Genomic DNA, 19,984 nt, shown 5'->3' on the forward strand with positions numbered 1-19,984 from the left:
CAAAACCACAATGAGGTACCATTTCACGCCAGTCAGAATGGCTGCTATCAAAAAGTCTACAAGCAATAAATCCTGGAGAGGGTGTGGAGAAAAGGGAACCCTATTACACTGTTGCTAGGAATGCAAACTAGTACAGCCACTATGGAGAACAGTGTGGAGATTCCTTAAAAAGCTGGAAATAGAACTGCCATACAACACAGCAATCCAACTGCTGGGCATATACACCGAGGAAACCAGAATTGAAAGAGACATGTTTACCCCAATGTTTATCACAACACTGTTTACAAAAGCTAGGACATGGAAGCAACCTAGATGTCCATCGGCAGATGAATGGATAAGAAAGCTGTGGTACATATACACAGTGGAATATTACTCAGCTATTGAAAAGAACACATCTGAATCAGTTCTAATAAGGTGGATGAAACTGGAGTTTATTATCCAGAGTGAAGTAAGTCAGAAAAAAAAAAAACACTAATACAGTATATTATGGTGTCATAGCAAACACCCTCTTCCAACAACACAAGAGAAGACTCTACACATGGACATCACCAGATAGTCAACACCGAAATCAGACTGATTATATTCTCTGCAGCCAAAGATGGAGAAGCTCTATACAGTCAGCAAAAACAAGACTGTGGCTCAGATCATGAACTCCTTATTGCCAAATTCAGACTTCAATTGAAGAAAGTAGGGAAAACCACTAGACCCATTCAGGTATGACCTAAATCAAATCCCTTATGACTATACAGTGGAAGTGAGAAATAGATTTAAGGGACTAGATCTGATAGACAGAATGCCTGATGAACTATGGACAGAGGTTTGGACATTGTACAGGAGACAGGGATCAAGAACGTCCCCATGGAAAAGAAATACAAAAAGGCAAAATGGTTGTCTAAGGAGGTCTTACAAATAGCTGTGAAAAGAAGAGAAGGGAAAAGCAAAGGATAAAAGGAAAGATATTCCCATTTGAATGCAGAGTTTCAAAGAATAGCAAGGAGCGATAAGAAGGTCTTCCTCAGTGATCAGTGCAAAGAAATAGAGGAAAACAATAGAATGGGAAAGACTAGAGATCTCTTCAAGAAAATTAGAGATACCAAGGGAATATTTCATGCAAAGATGGATTAGATAAAGGACAGAAATGGTATGGACCTAACAGAAGCAGAAGATATTAAGAAGAAATGGCAAGAATACACAGAAGAACTGTACAAAAAAAGATCTTCATGACCCAGGTAATCACGATGGTGTTATCACTCACCTAGAGCCAGACATCCTGGAATGTGAAGTCAAGTGGGCCTTAGAAGGCATCACTAGGAACAAAGCTAGTGGAGGTGATGGAATTCCAGGTGAGCCCTTTCAAATCCTGAAAGATGATGCTGTCAAAGTGCTGCACTCAATATGTCAGCAAATTTGGAAAACTCAGCAGCAGCCACAGGACTGGAAAATGTCAGTGTTCATTACAATCCCAAAGAAAGGCAATCCCAAAGAATGCTGAAACTACCACACAATTGCACTCATCTCACATACTAGTAAAGTAATGATCAAAATTCTCCAAGCCAGGCTTCAGCAATACGTGAACCATGAACTTCCAGATGTTTATGCTGGCTTTAGAAAAGGCAGAGGAACCAGAGATCAATTTGCCAACATCTGCTGGATCACTGAAAAAGCAAGAAAGTTCAAGAAAAACATCTATTTCTGCTTTATCAATTATGCCAAAGCCTTTGACTGTGTAGATCATAATAAACTGTGGAAAATTCTGAAAGAGATGGGTATACCAGACCAATCGACCTGCCTCTTGAGAAACTTATATGCAGGTCAGGAAGCAACAGTTAGAACTGGACATGGAATAACAGACTGGTTCCCAATAGGAAAAGGAGTATGTCAAGGCTGCATATTGTCACCCTACTTATTTAACTCATATGCAGAGTACATCATGAGAAATGCTGGGCTGGAAAAAGCACAAGCTGGAATCAAGATTGCTGGGAGAAATATCAATAACCTCAGATATGCAGATGACACCACCCTTATGGCAGAAAGTGAAGAGGAACTAAAAAGCCTCTTGATGAAAGTGAAAGAGGAGAGTGAAAAAGTTGGCTTAAAGTTCAACATTTAGGAAACTAAGATCATGGCATCTGGTCCCATCACTTCATGGCACATAGATGAGGAAACAGTGGAAACAGTGGCTGACTTTATTTTTGGGGGCTCCAAAATCACTGCAGATGGTGACTGCAGCCATGAAATTAAAAGACGCTTACTCTTTGGAAGGAAAGTTATGACCAACCTAGATAGCATATTAAAAAGCAGAGACATTACTTTGCCAACAAAGGTCTGTCTAGTCAAGGCTATGGTTTTTCCAGTGGTCATGTATGGATGTGAGAGTTGGACTGTGAAGAAAGCTGAGTGCCGAAGAATTGATGCTTTTGAACTGTGGTGTTGGAGAAGACTCTTGAGAGTCCCTTGGACTGCAAGGAGATCCAACCAGTCCATCCTAAAGGAGATCAGTCCTGGGTGTTCATTGGAAGGACTGATGTTGAAGCTGAAACTCCAATACTTTGGCCACCTCATGCGAAGAGTTGACTCATTGGAAAAGACCCTGATGCTGGGAGGGATTGGGGGCAGGAGGAGAAGGGGACGACAGAGGATGAGATGGCTGGATGGCATCACCGACTCGATAGACATGAGTTTGAGTGAACTCCGGGAGTTGGTGATGGACAGGGAGGCCTGGCGTGCTGCAATTCATGGGGTTGCAAAGAGTCAAACACGACCGAGCGACTGAACTGAACTGAACTGACAGTATATTAATGCATATATATGGAATTTAGAAAGATGTTAAAGATGACCCTATACACAAGACAGCAAGAGAGACACAGATATAAAGAACAGACTTCTGGACTCTGTGGGAGAAGGCAAGGGTAGGATGATTTGAGAGAATAGCACTGAAACATGTATATGTGAAACAGATGTTCAGTCCAAGTTCGATGCAAAGAAATAGAGACAACCCAGAGGGATGGGATGGGGAGGGAGGAGGGAGGGGGCTTCAGGGTGGGGACACATGTACACCCATGGCTGATTCATGTCAATGTATGGCAAAACCACACCAATATTGTAAAGTAATTAGCTTCCAATTAAAATTAATTAATTAAAAAAAAAAGAGTCCATGACCTTTCTGACATTGTACTCAAGTAACTTCTGACTAGGTCTTGTCTTGGCCATAAGGCTGATTTTAAAAAAGATTCTGGGTTTTTTCTCTTGACAGAAAAAGGGTAAATTTAGTTGTACTGTATTTTCAGCAGTAATAATGAATGAGTGATTAAAATATAAACAGGCCACCCAAGAACATAATAGCCTTGATTGAAATGAACCTACAAACTCTCATCTTCTCACCAAAATATTACTAAATTACATCAGGGTAGAATTCTACTGATCTGTGTTTTTTGAAAGTTGACTTTTCCTTTTATTTATTTGTCACTGTACTATCCTATGTGGGCTATACTATCCTATATGTACTATACTATCCTATGGACTTCCCAGGTGGTGCTCATGTTAAAGAAGCTGCCTATAAATACAGGAGACATAAGAGTGAAGAGTTCAATCCATGGGTCAGGAAGATCCCCTGGAGGACATGGCAGACCACTCCAGTATTCTTGCCTGGAAAACCCCAGGGACAGAGGAGCCTGGCAGGGTCCATAGGGTCTCAAAGAGTCAGACACAACTGACTGACTTTTATTTTTTCATATTACCCTACTAGTATTAGGTTTTATTAGGTACTATTGTAACTATGAAAAAAAAAAAAAACTTGTAATATTTTGTTTGAAGATCATTTTTGTTTAAATAACTATTTAAAGATTGATATTTATTGTTAGCCATAAAAGATGCAGCTTTAGGTCACAATTTAGTACACAGAAATAGTAATTTTATAAAAAGTAATTTAGAAGTTAAAAAATGTAAATGAAACTTTCCAAATGGCAGTTGGTGACTCATTGATTATAGCATCTGATTATAGTCAGCTTGGATTATTTTTAAGAATAAGGAAAGTACACACTCAATTAACAAACAACATGAAATCTTTCCAAATATGTACAAAAATTTAAGAACATTTTCTAATAATTATTTTGGTCATTTTTTTCATTGCCTATTCTCTTCACGATTGATCCAGTAAAAGTATCCATGAACTATGCAAAGAGGCAGACATGATTAAGCAACTTTCACTTTCACTAGAAACGTTAAGTGGCTTTTACAAGGTTTCATACCAGTTTTAATTTGAACACATATTTGTCTGACTAAAAATTTCATGTTCTTAATCACTATTTCAATAAATCCATATATCTCCAATCTTTTAACTTCCAAAATAGTAAATAATATTCTCACCATTCACCATCCATTTAGATAAATATTGCATGAAGTGAAGTGTTGGTCCTTTAATGGACCGGAACCTGGTGATCCGGAGTTGACGATAAGAAAGTAAGAGAGAGAAAGAGGCTGACATCCCCTGGTTTACGCGGAAAGCCAATAGAGCCCTGTTCTCAGGACTCGCGCTGCTGCACGTGGGCACCGGGCGCCCTCTCAGGTGGGTGAAGGCACAGTGCGCCTTCTCAAGAGGGTCTCAGAAGCCAGGGCAAGAAAGTGAGCTCAGCGGGCCTCCGCGCTCCAAGGAATTAGCCAGAAATACAGAGAGAGACAGACAGAGAGAGAGAGAGAGAGAAGAAAGAAAGAAAGGAAGAAAGAAAGAAAGAAGGACACGGGGACCAAAGCTCTGATGGAGCAAAGGTGTTTTAATCAACATGGCGTGGGCATATATACTGTCTTACCAGGTGGTTATTCTCAGCAAAGACAAAGATTAAAATTCCAGACTTACAAAACATAAGATGATCCCTATCAAAGAGAGAGTTGCAAACGGTCACCTTTTACCGGTCACCTTTTACCGTATGGCTCATAATAAGGAAGAGGGTACTTATCACTGTAATGAGAAATGCCTGGATTCCTCAGCCCCAGGAAAGGCGTGCCTCTCCTCTTAATTCCTGAATATTCAGGAATCAATAAGGGCCAGAGGGTTCCTGACAGATCCAAAACAGCACACAGGAAGCCTTTTGTTAAATGCTTCCTGACAGTGAAGTGAAGTGAAAGCTGTTCAGTCGTGTCCAGCTCTTTGTGATCCCATGGTCTATACAGTCCATGGAATTCTCCAGGCCAGAATACTGGAGTGGGTAGCCTTTCCCTTCTCTGGGTATCTTCCCAACCCAGGGATCGAACTCAGGTCTCCAGCATTGCAGGTGGATTCTGTACCAGCTGAGCCACCAGGGAAGCCCAAATATTGCACGGTGATGTCTAAAAAAAAAAATGGTGACTAATTAAGTATCTGTATACTTCTAATCAGTAGTACAGTGATATCTTATGGTTTTAATTTGCATTTCTCTGATGACATATAATGGGGAGCATTTTTTCATGTTTATTCACCAACCATCTATATATCTTCTTTGGTGAGGTGATAAGGTCTTTGGCCCATTTTTTAAGAATTGAGTTGGTATATATTTTTTTTATCTTTTTATTTTCAACCAGCTGTGTCATTAATTCTGAAATTTATCTCTCATAGACAACATATAATTGTATCTTGACCTTTGTCTAGTTTGACAACTTCTGCCACTTAATCAGTGTTTAGCCCATTTACATTTAAAGGAATTATTAATATGGTTGGATTTATACTTGGCATTTTGCTATTTGTTTTCTTTAGGTCTCATGTCTTTTTTGACTTCGGCTCTTCCCTTCTTGCTCTCCCTATGTTAAATACTTTTTGTGCAGCATTTTAATTTCTCTGCTGGTTTGACTATAATTGTTTGCTGCTATTTTCCTACGGATACTTTAAGAAATATAGTATGCTTTCTAAGTTTTCACAATCTACTTTTGGTTAACAGTAACAATCCTGGCAAGCTGAACAACTTTGCTCCAATATAGCCTCATTTTCTCATATATATTACATATTGATATGTTATAAATCCAAAAGTAAAGTGTTAAAATTATTCTTTTGTATAGGAGGTGGTGACAAAAACCATCTCAAGAAAAAGAAATGCAACAAGGCAAAATGGTTGTCTGAGGAGGCCTTACAAATAGCTGAGAAAAGAAGAGAAGTAAAAGGCAAGGAAGAAAAGGAAAGATATATCCATCTGGATGCAGAGTTCCAAGGAGTAGCAAGGAGAGATAAGAAAGCCTACTTAAGTGAACAATGCAAAGAAATAGAGGAAAACAATAGAATGGGAAAGACTAAATATCTCTTCAAGAAAATCAGAGATACCAAGGGAACATTTCATGCAAAGATGGGCACAATAAAGGACAAAAATGGTATGGACCTAACAGAACTGGAAGATATTAAGGAGAGATGGCAAGGATATAAAGAAGAACTGTACAAAAGAGGTCTTAATGACAGGGATAACCACAATGGTGTGATCACTCACCTAGAACCAGGTATCCTGGACTGTGAAGTCAAGTGAACCTTAAGAAACATTACTATGAATAAAGTTAGTGGAGGTGATGGAATTCCAGCTGAGATATTTCAAATTCTGAAAGATAATGATGTTAAAGTGCTGCACTCAATGTCTAGAAAATGTAGAAAACTCAGCAGTGGCCAAAGGACTGGAAAAGGTCAGTTTTCACTCCAATCCCAAAGAAGGGCAATGCCAAAAATAGTACAAACTACCACACAATCATTTTACATGTTAGCAAGGTAATGCTCATAATCTTTTAAGCTAGACTGCAACAGTACGTGAACCAAGAACTTTCAGATGTAAAGGCCGGATTTAGAAAAGGCAGAGAAACCAGAGATCAAATTGGCAACATCTGCTGGATCATAGGAAAAGCAAGAGAGTTCCAAAAATCATCTACTTCTGTTTCATTGACTACGCTAAACCCTTTGACTATGTGAATCACAACAAACTGTGGAAAACTCTTAAAGAGATGGGAATACCAGAATGCCTTACCTGTCTCCTGAAAAACCTGTATACAGATCAAGAAACAGTAAACAGAATTGGACATGGAGCGACAGACTGGTTCAAATTTGGGAAAGGAGTACGTCAAGGCCGTAAATTGTCACCCTGCTTATTTAACTTATATGCAGAGTACATCATGTGATGGATGGATCCGTGAAAATGATCCATCCATCCAGTGACAGTGGAAACAGTAACATACTTTATTTTCTTGGGCTCCAAAACCACTGCAGATGGTGACTGCAGCCATGAAATTAAAAGATGCTTAAACAAAGGAAACTATAAGTAAGGTGAAAAGACAGCCCTCAGATTGGGAGAAAATAATAGCAAATGAAGAAACAAAGGATTAATCTCAAAAATATACAAGCAACTCTTGAAGCTCAATTCCAGAAAAATAAATGACCCAATCAAAAAATGGACCAAAGAACTAAACAGACATTTCTCCAAAGAAGACATACAGATGGCTAACAAACACATGAAAAGATGCTCAACATCACTCATTATCAGAGAAATGCAAATCAAAACCACAGTGAGGTACCATTACACGCCAGTTAGGATGGCTGCTATCCAAAAGTCTACAAGCAATAAATGTTGGAGAGGGTGTGGAGAAAAGGGAACCCTCTTACACTGTTGGTGGGAATGCAAACTAGTACAGCCGCTATGGAAAACAGTGTGGAGATTTCTTGAAAAACTGGAAATAGAACTGCCATATGACCCAGCAATCCCACTCCTGGGCATACACACTGAGGAAACCAGATCTGAAAGAGACACGTGCACCCCAATGTTCATCGCAGCACTGTTTATAATAGCCAGGACATGGAAGCAACCTAGATGCCCATCAGCAGATGAATGGATAAGGAAGCTGTGGTACATATACACCATGGAATATTACTCAGCCATTAAAAAGAATTCATTTGAATCAGTTCTAATGAGATGGATGAAACTGGAGCCCATTATACAGAGTGAAGTAAGCCAGAAAGATAAAGAACATTACAGCATACTAACACATATATATGGAATTTAGAAAGATGGTTAACGACAACCCTATATGCAAAACAGAAAAAGAGACACAGAAGTACAGAACAGACTTTTGAACTCGGTGGGAGAAGGTGAGGGTGGGATGTTGCGAAAGAACAGCATGTATATTATCTATGGTGAAACAGATCACCAGCCCAGGTGGGATGCATGAGACAAGTGCTCGGGCCTGGTGCACTGGGAAGACCCAGAGGAATCGTGTGGAGAGGGAGGTGGGAGGGGGGATCGGGATGGAGAATACATTTAAATCTATGGCTGATTCATATCAATGTATGACAAAACCCACTGAATAAATAAATAAAGGAAAAAAAATAAATAAAAGATGCTTGGTCCTTGGAAGAAAAGTTATGACAAACCTAGACAGCATATTAAAAAGCAGAGACATTACTTTGCCAACAAAGGTCCATCTAGTCAAAGCTATGGTTTTTCCAGTAGTTATGTATGGATGTGAGAGTTGGACTATAAAGAAAGGTGAGTGCCAAAGAATTGATGCTTTTGAACTGTGGTGTTGGAGAAGACTCTTGAGAGTCCCTTGGACTGCAAGGAAATCCAACCAGGCAATCCTAAAGGAAATCAGCCCTGAATATTCATTGGAAGGACTGATTCTAATGCTGAAACTCCAATACTTTGGCTCCCTGATGTGAAGAACTGACTCATTTGAAAAGACTCTGATGCTGGGAAAGATTGAAGGTGGGAGGAGAAGGGGACAACAGAGGATGAGATGGTTGGATGGCATCACCAACTCAATGGACAAGAGTTTGAGCAAACTCCAGGAGATGGTGATGGGCAGGGAAGACTGGTGTGCTGCAGCCCATGAGGTCATAAAGAGTTGGACACAACTGAGTGCATGAACAAAGACAATCTTAGATCTTTTAAAAAAAAAGTTAAGAGAAGAAATATTAAAATGTATTTTAAAGTCATATTTGCACACATATTTACCATTTCTGATACTCTTCATTTCTTTGTGTGTATTCAAATTGCCATCTGGCATCACAATATCCTTTCAGCCTGCAGTATATCCTTTAGCATTTCCTGGAGGCAAGCCTACTAGGAATAAATTTCCTAACATTTTTTAACATATGGGAATATTTGTAACTTTCCTTCCTTTTCCTTTGCTCTCATTTTGAAGGACAGTTTTCTAGAACATGAAATTCACTCATTTGTTTCTCATAAAATTTGCCATTTTTACTGACAATGCCAGTGAATATGGATTTCTCACTTTCCATCCAAATCAACCCAGCCCCTTCTAGCAGTGAAGCCGCTGGTTTATACAGCCAGCCCCACCTTGGTAGTACTATCAAGCTTGGGCTTGGGGAAGAGGAAATATTCCCAGGCAAGAATGCCACAGACTCCCACTGCTTGTTCAGAAGTTCAGCAGTTTCTCACAAGTAAATACTTCCTGATTTGTTGTCTTTGGTCTTTTCCCAGACTCCTGAAATGATTGTTTTTTGAAAATTTTGTCTAGTTTTACACTTGTTTCTGAAGAACATTTTCTGCTAGAAATACTGCTCTCTGGTTTTATATAGATTAGATATTCTCAAAGAATTAACCCATAGAACAGCCACTGACTTAAGAACACTTTATAATTTTGGCTGCTCAGGGCAGTAGAAGTGATTTTCTGTACTATCATAGAAATTTATTGCTTTAGAATATCACATTATAACTTTTTTCTGCTGGAAGTACAGTTAGTTCCTTTTCATCAGAGATTAGAAGAGACTTACATTCACTGAGCATATATACCAGGCCACTGGAGTGATACATTCTCTAATGCTCTATTTCTTTTCAAAATAATGATTGTGGGCTTTTTGTAATTGTAAATGCAACATAATTTGTTTTTGAAAAATTGAATACAGAAAAGAGTTCTCTCTCCAGAAATATTTTATAATGATACCACTTAGAGAAAGACATATATAATATCATAATCTACTTCCCCTCTCCCCTTCTCTCCTTTGAATCTGTGTGTGTTTGTGTGTCTGTATTAACATTAGCTTCAGGAGGTGCACACAGATCTCCTATTGCTCTGAAGATCATAGCCCTCTTCCAAGATTCGTAAAAAATCTTTCTCCTACCAACTACTGGGGTAGAAGAGAAAGCTATAGCCCTCTGAACTTGAAGAGTGCCTAAGACGTACATTTTGGTTACATAAAGATCAACGAAGATTCTGTTCTTTAAGGAGAAACCAGATGTTTAGCTCCAAAAGAAAAAACAATGTTGCTCTTGATATGCAAAACTTTTCTTCCTTGTGAGTACATATTTCATCCTTTAAGAATCTTTAAAATATAACATGGACTGAGACTGATTTGCTCTTAAAAACTATCATTGACAGTAGGATGGACTACCATCAGGAGAAAACTTGGACTAAGAAAGAAAAGAATCTTAATTTGAGTCAGCACCACCCTCCCTTTTTATAGGAAACAAGAAGTATTTATAGCCAGGCCTAGGAAAAAGCAAATCTTCAATAACTAAGGGGATGTTGGTTGAAAGGAGCAGCCAAATTAATAGTCATCTTTAATGTTTTATCATATTTCTTAAAGGGAAAAAATAAATGCACTTGGTTAGTTTGAGTTTTACTCATTCTTTAGGTGAAGTCAATAGGAAATCTCTGGTTACTGTCATTGATGGGGAAACAATTGGAACTGGAGCATTCTCTTCATGCTCAGTCCAGAAAGAACAGCGGGTTCCCCTTATCCCAGGAGCTGACACAGTCTGGAAAGGAGTCATCTTCATCGTTTAACCAAAGCTGGGAGCATTTCCCTGAAATGCTGAGGAAGAGTGAGAGAAGAAAAAGTTCCTTCTTCAGTAGGTGAGGCTAGAATTTCCCAAGAGAATAGTAGCTGTGGGGTGATTCATTTGAGGGCTTTTGATGGCAGAGGCTGTGAGAGAACAGAGAACTGAGGGAAGAGGGGGTGTGGAAGAAGAGGCTGAGGGACCAGTCAGCGGGCATTCTGAAAACCCATTTGGTGGCCATGATGAGGACCTGCTCTTGACTCAGTTCTAGGGAAGCTGTTAGTCTAAAATGTATGCTGTTACTGCACCAGAGTTCCAAACTATCTCAGTGGACCCAATGTGTATGGCACCTGTACTGTAGGTTTTTAGCTTCCTGAGAGCAACGTATTTTTGATATCCAAACAAAATAATACCAATTTCTTGTGTTTGGATTCCCCACTGGCAGAAAATCAGGTGACCACTCAACTTTCTCTGTACCCAAGGAGCACAGTCCTGGCTATACAAAGCAGTTTTGGCTCCTTATTTCCACACGCTAGTCTGTGAGTACTACCTTTACGCAGCCCAAATGCCCATTAAATTGCTCCCCCAAAGAAAAGCTGAATTCTCGCTGGAGCTACGAATTGCAACTTGTAAAATCATAGTATTTTTGCAATCTGTGATGGTCACCTCAAAACTCTGTTAAAATGATCAGGGATTCCCTGGTTTCTTGTTCAGATCTTATTTATAGTATCTTAATTATTCCATCTAATTTTTTTTAACATGGTACCTGTTTTATTACAAATAATATCTTTAGGTGGGAGAAATGCAACTTCATCTATCACAGAAGGGTTATGTTATCCTGCAGGCTTGGCTGCTAACTCAGCATGGCCAGGCAAACCTGCCCTCTTCTGTAAATGGGCTACGAGCATTTGCTGGGCAGTTCTAACAGAGATCAGTTATCATACTTACCTTGATTAAGAACTTTGTTTTTCCATAAACAAAGTTTCAAGTCTCTATGTTGCTGAGGAACTTTAGAAGGGCTGAACGGTGGTGTGGTGTAAGAATAATGAAAGGCCTGTGAAGTCAGGCAACCAGAAGGCTGAGACATGTCGTGGTCAAAGCCCATTCACATCCTCTGAGGTCACTCATTACTAGTGTGTGTGATTTTTGTTTTCTCTCGAAAAACGAGAAAATTAGTGTCCCAGATCATGTTTCTGGAACTCAAAGAAACATCATAAGCAATGAATGAAGTGTGGACTTTATCCAAGCACTACAGTCTGCCTACACAGAGCATAGGCATGTGGAGCATATCTACAAAACTGTTCAGCGATGTTGAAGCCAATTGTGAAAAGCATACCTAAGGAGGGACTTAAGGCTGGAAATCCTGGCCACACTGGGGATAGACTGAATTAGGTCACAAAATTTACTCTTGACACATTAAACCAACAGCTTAAGAGCAAAATTAGCTCATGCAGGGTCGCACCTACATTGACAGAAAAATATCTTTTGTAAATTAATTATCAGGCAATCTACTAAGTTTTTCATCCTGAAATAATAATCCTCTTTCAGCTAATCACACAGCTATAAGCAATACACAAAGTGAAATGCTCAAAATCTTTGGAGAGAAAAGAGAATACTAAAATCCACAACAAAAATCTTGCTCCAATCTTCATTTAGACTTGCCTGATAGCAAAACTCTATTAATGAGGTTAACTTCATAATAATTTTATATGAAATAAAAATTTGATGGTTGCAGTATTTATTTTTTGCCCACAACATCAAAGGGTAAAGAATATATAGTTTATACTTACTTATTCCCAAGGAAGGCTTAAGAACTTACAATAATAACAACAGTAATAACAGGGAAGAATGAAAAAGCCTTAATAATTATACTCTGAATCCACCATAGTTGACACATTTTCCAACAATTCCAAGTAGAAATGGCTTTTCCAACTGCAAACTTGTTAGAAATAAAAAAGGACGGATTTGCAAAATTAAAAAAACCCTTCTATTTGGGATGTTTCTTACATCAAATGTGGTCAGGATTAACTGTGTACTAAACCAACAGGGTCGGAAAAATGGAGATAATACTGAAAGGAGAAAGCTGTGAAAAGTTCAACATGTCGCCTGATACGATTAAACAGGATGCTGCTGAAAACAATGCAAAAGCAAAGAAGAAACTCTTAATGGGGCACTTCATGTGAATTAGCTCACTTAGTCATCATAACAATTTTATGATGTAATTACAACCATTATCTCTGTTACAATGAGTTAACCAAGGCTTGGAGAGTTTAAGAAGCTGCTTGCGTGCATGTCTGACTCTTTGGGACCCTACGGACCGTAGCCTGCCAGGCTCCTCTGTCATGGGTTTTTCCAGGCAAGAACACTAGAGTGGGCTGCCATCCCTTTTCCAGGGGACCTTCCTGACCCAGGGATCCAACTTGGGTCTTCTGCATTGCAGGCAGATTCTTTACCGTCTGAGCTACCACGGAAGCCCTAGGCAGCTGCTTAAGTCATGGTATTAACATATGATGGTCTCTCCAAGTCTAAAACTGCGATGGTGAATCATACAATCCCTTATCACTCAAACTTACCAGTCTGTCTGCATTTCCAAGTCACTTCCTTTGCCTGGTCTTTAAATGTCTAATTCCATCTCTGTGTCTTTCTCTTTGTCTCTCTCATACACTCACGTGTATGGCATCAGATTATCTCTGTCTTTTATTGTAGTAATTTGGCCTTTGTAAGCAGACAAGTAGCCCTGATGTAGTGTCCAAAAAGATACTGGGGGAAATAACGGCATTGAAAAGAGCAGATACTAAAAAGAAAAAGAACCTTCTGTTCCTTTAACCCTGGCCATTATGTCCAACTGGTAATGCCAATCGGTGTTGCTCCATCAATAGGCCTTGCCAGATAGATTGTCCCTATTCCTAAAGGCTAGCCAGTTAGCTGATTTTCCTTCGAATTGGAAGAAGAAAGTGATTATGTGCATAAACAGGTATATGAATAAGTTTATGGAAGCCATTTTGAGTGGCAGAATTCCAATCTGCCCAAACCTTGAAAATGACACCAAGTCACTACTCTGAAGCAGCCTAGGTCAGAGGCTACAGCTCCATGTGACCTATCATCAGAGCACCAACCTCCAAGTTCTCTTGGCTACCATCTAAAAGTCAGATGCTCAGGTCCTTGATGACTATGCAGCAATGACAAGAAGAGATGATAAGTTGGGAACCATCTCTGAATCAAAGTGCTGGTTGAACACTTGGTCCCCACTTCTGCTGTTCCATGTAGAAGGAACACATTTAGAGTTTCACCCTTGCCATCAGTCCATGTTCTTACCTACTCATGTCTAGAGGACCGTGAGTGAACCAAAGGGTAAATTTGGGAATAGGAAGTGGGGCATTCATAACTCATCTTTTCTCTGGCTCTGCACAAAGCATAGGTTTTCTGCAAATGTCAGCCATTTGGTGAGCTTAAGTAGCAAATCCTCTGCACTTTCTGGGAGAGGCTGTCACTGGATGCTAAGTCTAATTCTACGGTATGGTATTAGGAAGCTTGTAGTCATGCACCTGAACTGCATAAAGGTCAAGGAATAAATTTTAAATGGTATTTAAGGTGTAGGATGGGCAGGACTTAACTGACTGCATATTGACAATGAGGGAGAAACTGGGTGGTTCCTGTTCCCAACATAGGTAACTGGGTGGATAGGCTATTACCAGGAAAGAGGACAATCAAGGCAGGTTTTTTTTTCACCACACAGCATGTAGGATCTTAGTTCCCTGACCAGGGATCAGACCCACGCCCCCTGCATGGAGTCTCAACCACTGGACCACCAGGGAAGTAAATACTCAATTTTTTTTCAAGGTAAGTTTTGAGATATCTCCTCAGCTAATGAGCAACTGTCCCTTTTACAAGGGCTGCTCCTTGCCAAAGGAAGAGTCACAATAGTCTGCACAATGGAGGCCAGCATCTGGTCATATCTTACTGATCTAGAATGGACACTTAAAAATACTGTGCCAAATAGTTAATCTTTTCTGATAGCTTGAGATCAGATCTATAGAAGGACAAAGTGTTTAAATCGTGGCTGGAATTTTAATTGTTTGTGCTGTGGGCAACCATATCCAGAGGGAAAACAGCAGAAGTAACAGTAGTAGCAGCAGCAGGAAGAAGAGGAAGAGGAGAGACAGGACTAAAGCAGGCACACCCCGAAGCTAGCAGAGAGTGACAAGGTAACCTGAGAGAGTACTGGCAGCTTCCCAGTTTTGGTCCTTACGTCTGGGCAACACTGGCTACATTGCTACCCATGTATTTCATAACCTCAGCCTTATGATATTTTTTGTCTCTTTTCTATTCAATTCAGCTCTATTTTATGCATCATGTAGGGATAAAGATCACATACTGGCTTTCAGACATATCAAAATTTGAAGTATCCAAGTGCAAATATCTGTAGGATATTTGATATATTAGTCTGGTGTGCAACAAAGGGAGGAAATGGCTGGGATGAAATACATATTCGATAAATACATGTTTGGCATACAGGTTGAGGTTGTGTGAGAATGGCTATGGTCACTTAGATCATAGGAAAGGAGCTAAATATAATCATCTTAAAAGAGGATTAACGTGCTAGGGCTGCACTCAATATGCCAGCAAATTTGGAAAACTCAGCAGTGGCCACAAGACTGGAAAACATCAGTTTTTGTTCCAAAGAAAGGCAATGCCAAAGAATATTCAAACTACCAGACAATTGTGCTCATTTAACACACTAGCAAGGTAATGCTCAAAATCCTTCAAGCTAGGCTGCAACAGTACATGAATCAAGAACTTTCAGATGTATAAACTGGATTTTAAAAAGGCAGAGGAATCAGAGACCAAATTGCCAACATCCACCGGATCACAGAAAAAGCATGGGAATTCTAAAGAAACATCTAGTTCTGCTTCATTGACTATGCCAAAGCCTTTGACTGTGTGGATCACAACAAACTGTGGAAAATTCTTAAAAGAGACAGGAACACCAGACTACCTTACCTGTCTCCTGAGAAACCTGGATGCAGGTCAAGAAGCAACAGTTAGAACTAAACAGGGAACAGACTGGTTCAAAAATGGGAAAGGAGTATGTCAAGGCTGTATACTGTCACCCTGCTTATAACTAATCATGCAAAATTCTGGGTGGGAAGATTCACAAGCTGGAATCAAGGTTGCCGGAAGAAATATCAACCTCAGGTACGCAGATGATACCACTCTAATGGCAGAAAGTGAAGGGGAACTAAATAGCCTCTTGATGAAAGAGGAGAGTGAGAAAGCTGGCTTAAAATTCAACATTCAAAAAACGAAGATCATGGCATCCATTATCTTCAAAAAACGAGATCATGGCATCCAGCCCCATCACTTCATGGTAAACAGATGGGGAAAAAGTGGAAATAGTGACAGATTTTATTTTCTGTGGATGTTGACTACAGTCAGAAAATTAAAAACTCTTGCTCTCTGGAAGAAAAGCTATGACATACCTAGACAGTATATTGAAAAGTAGAGACATCACTTTGCTGACAAAGCTCTGCATAGTCAAAAGCTATGGTTTTTCCAGTAGTCATGTATGGATGTGAGAGTTGGACCATAAAGAAGGCTGAGCACCGAAGAAGTGATGCTTTTGAACTGTGGTGCTGGAGAAGACTCTTTAGAGTCTCTTGGACAGCAAGGAGATCAAATCAGTCAATCCTAAAGGAAATAAACCTTGAGTATTCACTGGAAAGACTGTTACTGAAGCTGAAGCTCCAATACTTTGGCCACCTGATGCAAAGACCCAACTCATTGGAAAAGACCCTGATGCTGGAAAAGATTGAGAGCAAGAGGTGAAGGTGGCAACAGAGGATGAGATGGTGGATGATATCACCAACTCAATGGACATGAGTGAGCAAACTCTGGTAGACGAGTGAAGGACAGGGAAGCCTGGCATGCTGCAGTCCATTGGGTCGCAAAGAGTTGGTCATGACTGAGCAACTGAACAACAAGAACCACAACACAGGACACTGATTCTGGAGGAAAGTCAAAGACCTGCTATTTCTGAGGGCATGAAAAAGATCCTTTGGTTTCTGTGGTTAAAAACAGAATTATCCCTAACTTTTCAAGTTATTAAGTATGATTAAAGTCTAGAAACATAATTAATCTAATAATACTATATAAGTGATGAGTAATGGCAGACTGTATTAGAAAGAAACTTCTACATGCAAAATTGACATAGTAGCATTTATTCCAGACGAGCAAGAATGTTCATGCTATTTTCCATCTTCTTTCAGGAAAACCCAGCTACTAGTGGACAACTTTGATACCCTGTCACCTAATTCACAGAATACAGAAAGTCAGGATACAGTACAACTGATTTCACTAAAGAGTTTGGGAAGGAGTTCTCCAGTTAGCTACAAATGATGACCAGAATGCCTCATGGAGTCAAAACTTTACCACACCTGGTAAATTAGCAGGCCCCTGGGATGTTGTGTGGTATGATTCCCAAACATGTGTTAAGCATTATTCGTCACGGAACTTTGTGCAATAAAAGTTTATCTTTTTTATTAAAGATCACGAAGACATCTGTCAATTAAGATGGTTCCTTGGATCTTACTTGTTCCTTCCTTTTCCTTTTAAAGTCACATATTCCATTAAATTATTTTTTTTAAGTTTAGGCCTTGAAGCATATGCCATTTTCAGCATGCCAATTCTTCTGCCCTAAATCCACATTTAGTGACAAAGAAAAAGGACAGGAAAGAAACATATTTTAATTCTTCCAAGTTTTCTGTGACCATAGAATTTATGTCATTAGAAACAGAATTTTTTTAAAAAAATCTACTTGCTTGTACATTAAATTTAAGAGGCATAGGGCTTCCCTTGTGGCTCAGTGGTAAAGAATCTGCCTGCCAATGCAGGAGACACAGATTTGATCCCTGTTCTGGTAAGATCCCGGAATTCCCTAGTAGCTCAGCTGGTAAAGAATCCGCCTGCAGTGCAGGAAACCCCTGTTTGATTCCTGGGTCAGGAAGATCTACTGGAGAAGGGATACGCTACCCACTCAAGTATTCTTGGGCTTCCCAAGTAGCTCAGCTGGTAACGAATCTGCCCACAATGCAGGAGACCTGGGTTCTATCCCTGGGTTGGGAAGATCCCCTGGAGAAGGGAATGTCTACCCACTCCAGTATTCTGGCCTGGAGAATTCCATGGACTATATAGCCTATGGGCTCATGAAGAGTCAGACAGGACTGAGCAAGTTTCACTTTCTGAGAAGATCCCACAGGCCGCAGAGCAACTAAGCCCATGTGCCACAACTACTGAGCCTGAGCTCCAGAGCTGGGGAGCTGCAATTACAGAATCTATGTGCCCCAGTTACTGAAGCCTGCATGCCCTACGGCCTGTGCTCCGCAACGGGAAGCCACTGCAACGCGAAGCCTGCTCACCGCAGCTGGGGGGCGGCCCCTGCTCGCTGCAACCGGAGACAAGCCCGCAGAGCAACACAACCCCAGCAAAAACCCCAGCCAAAAGCAAACGAATAAAACTTTTCACAAACTCAAAGGCATGGTCTTGAAAATAGTTACTTTTCTGTAGGATATTTACTATTTTGTCAGACATAGTCTTACTAACTATAGTTCTACTTCCCCTGTGGATTGAGAAATCCACAAAATAAAATATACAGTTCAGGCAATATTGTTTCCCCTAAAAACACACTTAATTTTTTAATTTTTTGGCTGTGCCACATACCTTATAGGATCTTGATTTCCTGACTAGGGACTGAACCCATATCATGGCAGTGAAAGCACCGAGTCCTAACCACCGGACCACCAAGGAATGGCTGGAAAACACATTTTAAATGAAGCATTAGCATTTATTACAAGAAAAGGGACAGATTTAAATATAAATCTAAGCTAGTGTTTTGCGAACTATTCTGCAGGACACTAACATCCCACAAATTCCCAATAGGCATTTTTAAACACAAAAGAGTTTTGATTGGGTCTTAGGGAGGAGGGAAAAAAAAGTTATAAAAGATACTGAGACAGTGAGACAAACTGAATATAGACTGTGTATTGAATATTTCTGTATCAATGCTAAATCCCAAGTGTGTGATAAAGCTTTCATGGTTGTAAAAAGGTTGGGCAGACTTAGCTTCTGCAGGTCCAGATGCATGACAACACTGGTCCCTGTGCCTGACCTTAGCAGTTCTCCACCAACAGATCCGCACTAGTGGTTTTGTATGCACGGTACCTGTCCTCAAATATAGGAAAAAGCATGGAATGTGTAAAAAGATGGCTAGTTTAGTATAGACATACATTATAAACAGAGAGAGGGAGGAAACGCAGCAGGATTTGTAGAAGCCAGATTGTGAAAAATCTTATGTGCCAATCTAAGGGAATTAGGTATTATTTTGAAGGCAAATAGGCAGGAAAAGAGACAGGAAATAATGTGAAGAATTTTTGAAGTGCAGAGTAGCATGGTCAGGTTTACTTTTGAGAATTAAAACTGTTAACATTGCAAAGTAGAGGCTGGAGGGCATGAGACTAAAGATGAGGATCTTGTTAGAAGATAAAGTAAGGAGATCAAGGACTAAAATAAGTAGTATTAGAGGAAATGGAAGATGGCCCGTAATTGTTGAGCTAGCTGGAAGGCAATCCAGCATAGTGGTGTTAAGAGCATTATTTTAGAGCCAGGCACTCATTTACCTACTATGTAACCATCGGCAGTAAAATCATCTAAATGAGCATTTCCCTCCCAATGAAGTGAATACCAGTATCTTCTTCACAGGCTTGTGATTAAGGATTAAATGTGGGGTAAAAAATGATAATGTACAAAAAAGCATTTAGCACAGGGCCTGGTACAAAAGAAGTGCTTAATTAGTTACTATTATTACTGCAATTATCAGGGAGCAAGAAGGGATTGAAAACGACTCCCAATTAGCTAGAATCTGGTCTGGCTTTTCAATCCTACAGCCCACACCTTTTGTTGAAACCAGTGCTTCTCAAAGGATGGTCTCCAGAGCACCAGCAGCAGCATAACCCAACAACTGGGTAGAAATGCAAAGTCTCAAACCCAGCAAAAACTACAGCCATAAACTCTAGAGGTGGGGTCCAGCAATCTACATTTTAGCAAGCCCTCCCAGGTGATTCTGTTATACACGGAGTGTGAGAATTACTAATTTAAATACTCATTTTCCCTAGTCTGAGCTCTTGAAACAGTCTCTTAGGGTATCCTTCTCGGCAGTCTCTTTCCCTTGAATTCATCATACAGAACAGCCACTGGTT

Source organism: Cervus elaphus, chromosome 20, assembly GCF_910594005.1.
Source record: "Cervus elaphus chromosome 20, mCerEla1.1, whole genome shotgun sequence".
NCBI lineage: Eukaryota > Metazoa > Chordata > Mammalia > Artiodactyla > Cervidae > Cervus > Cervus elaphus.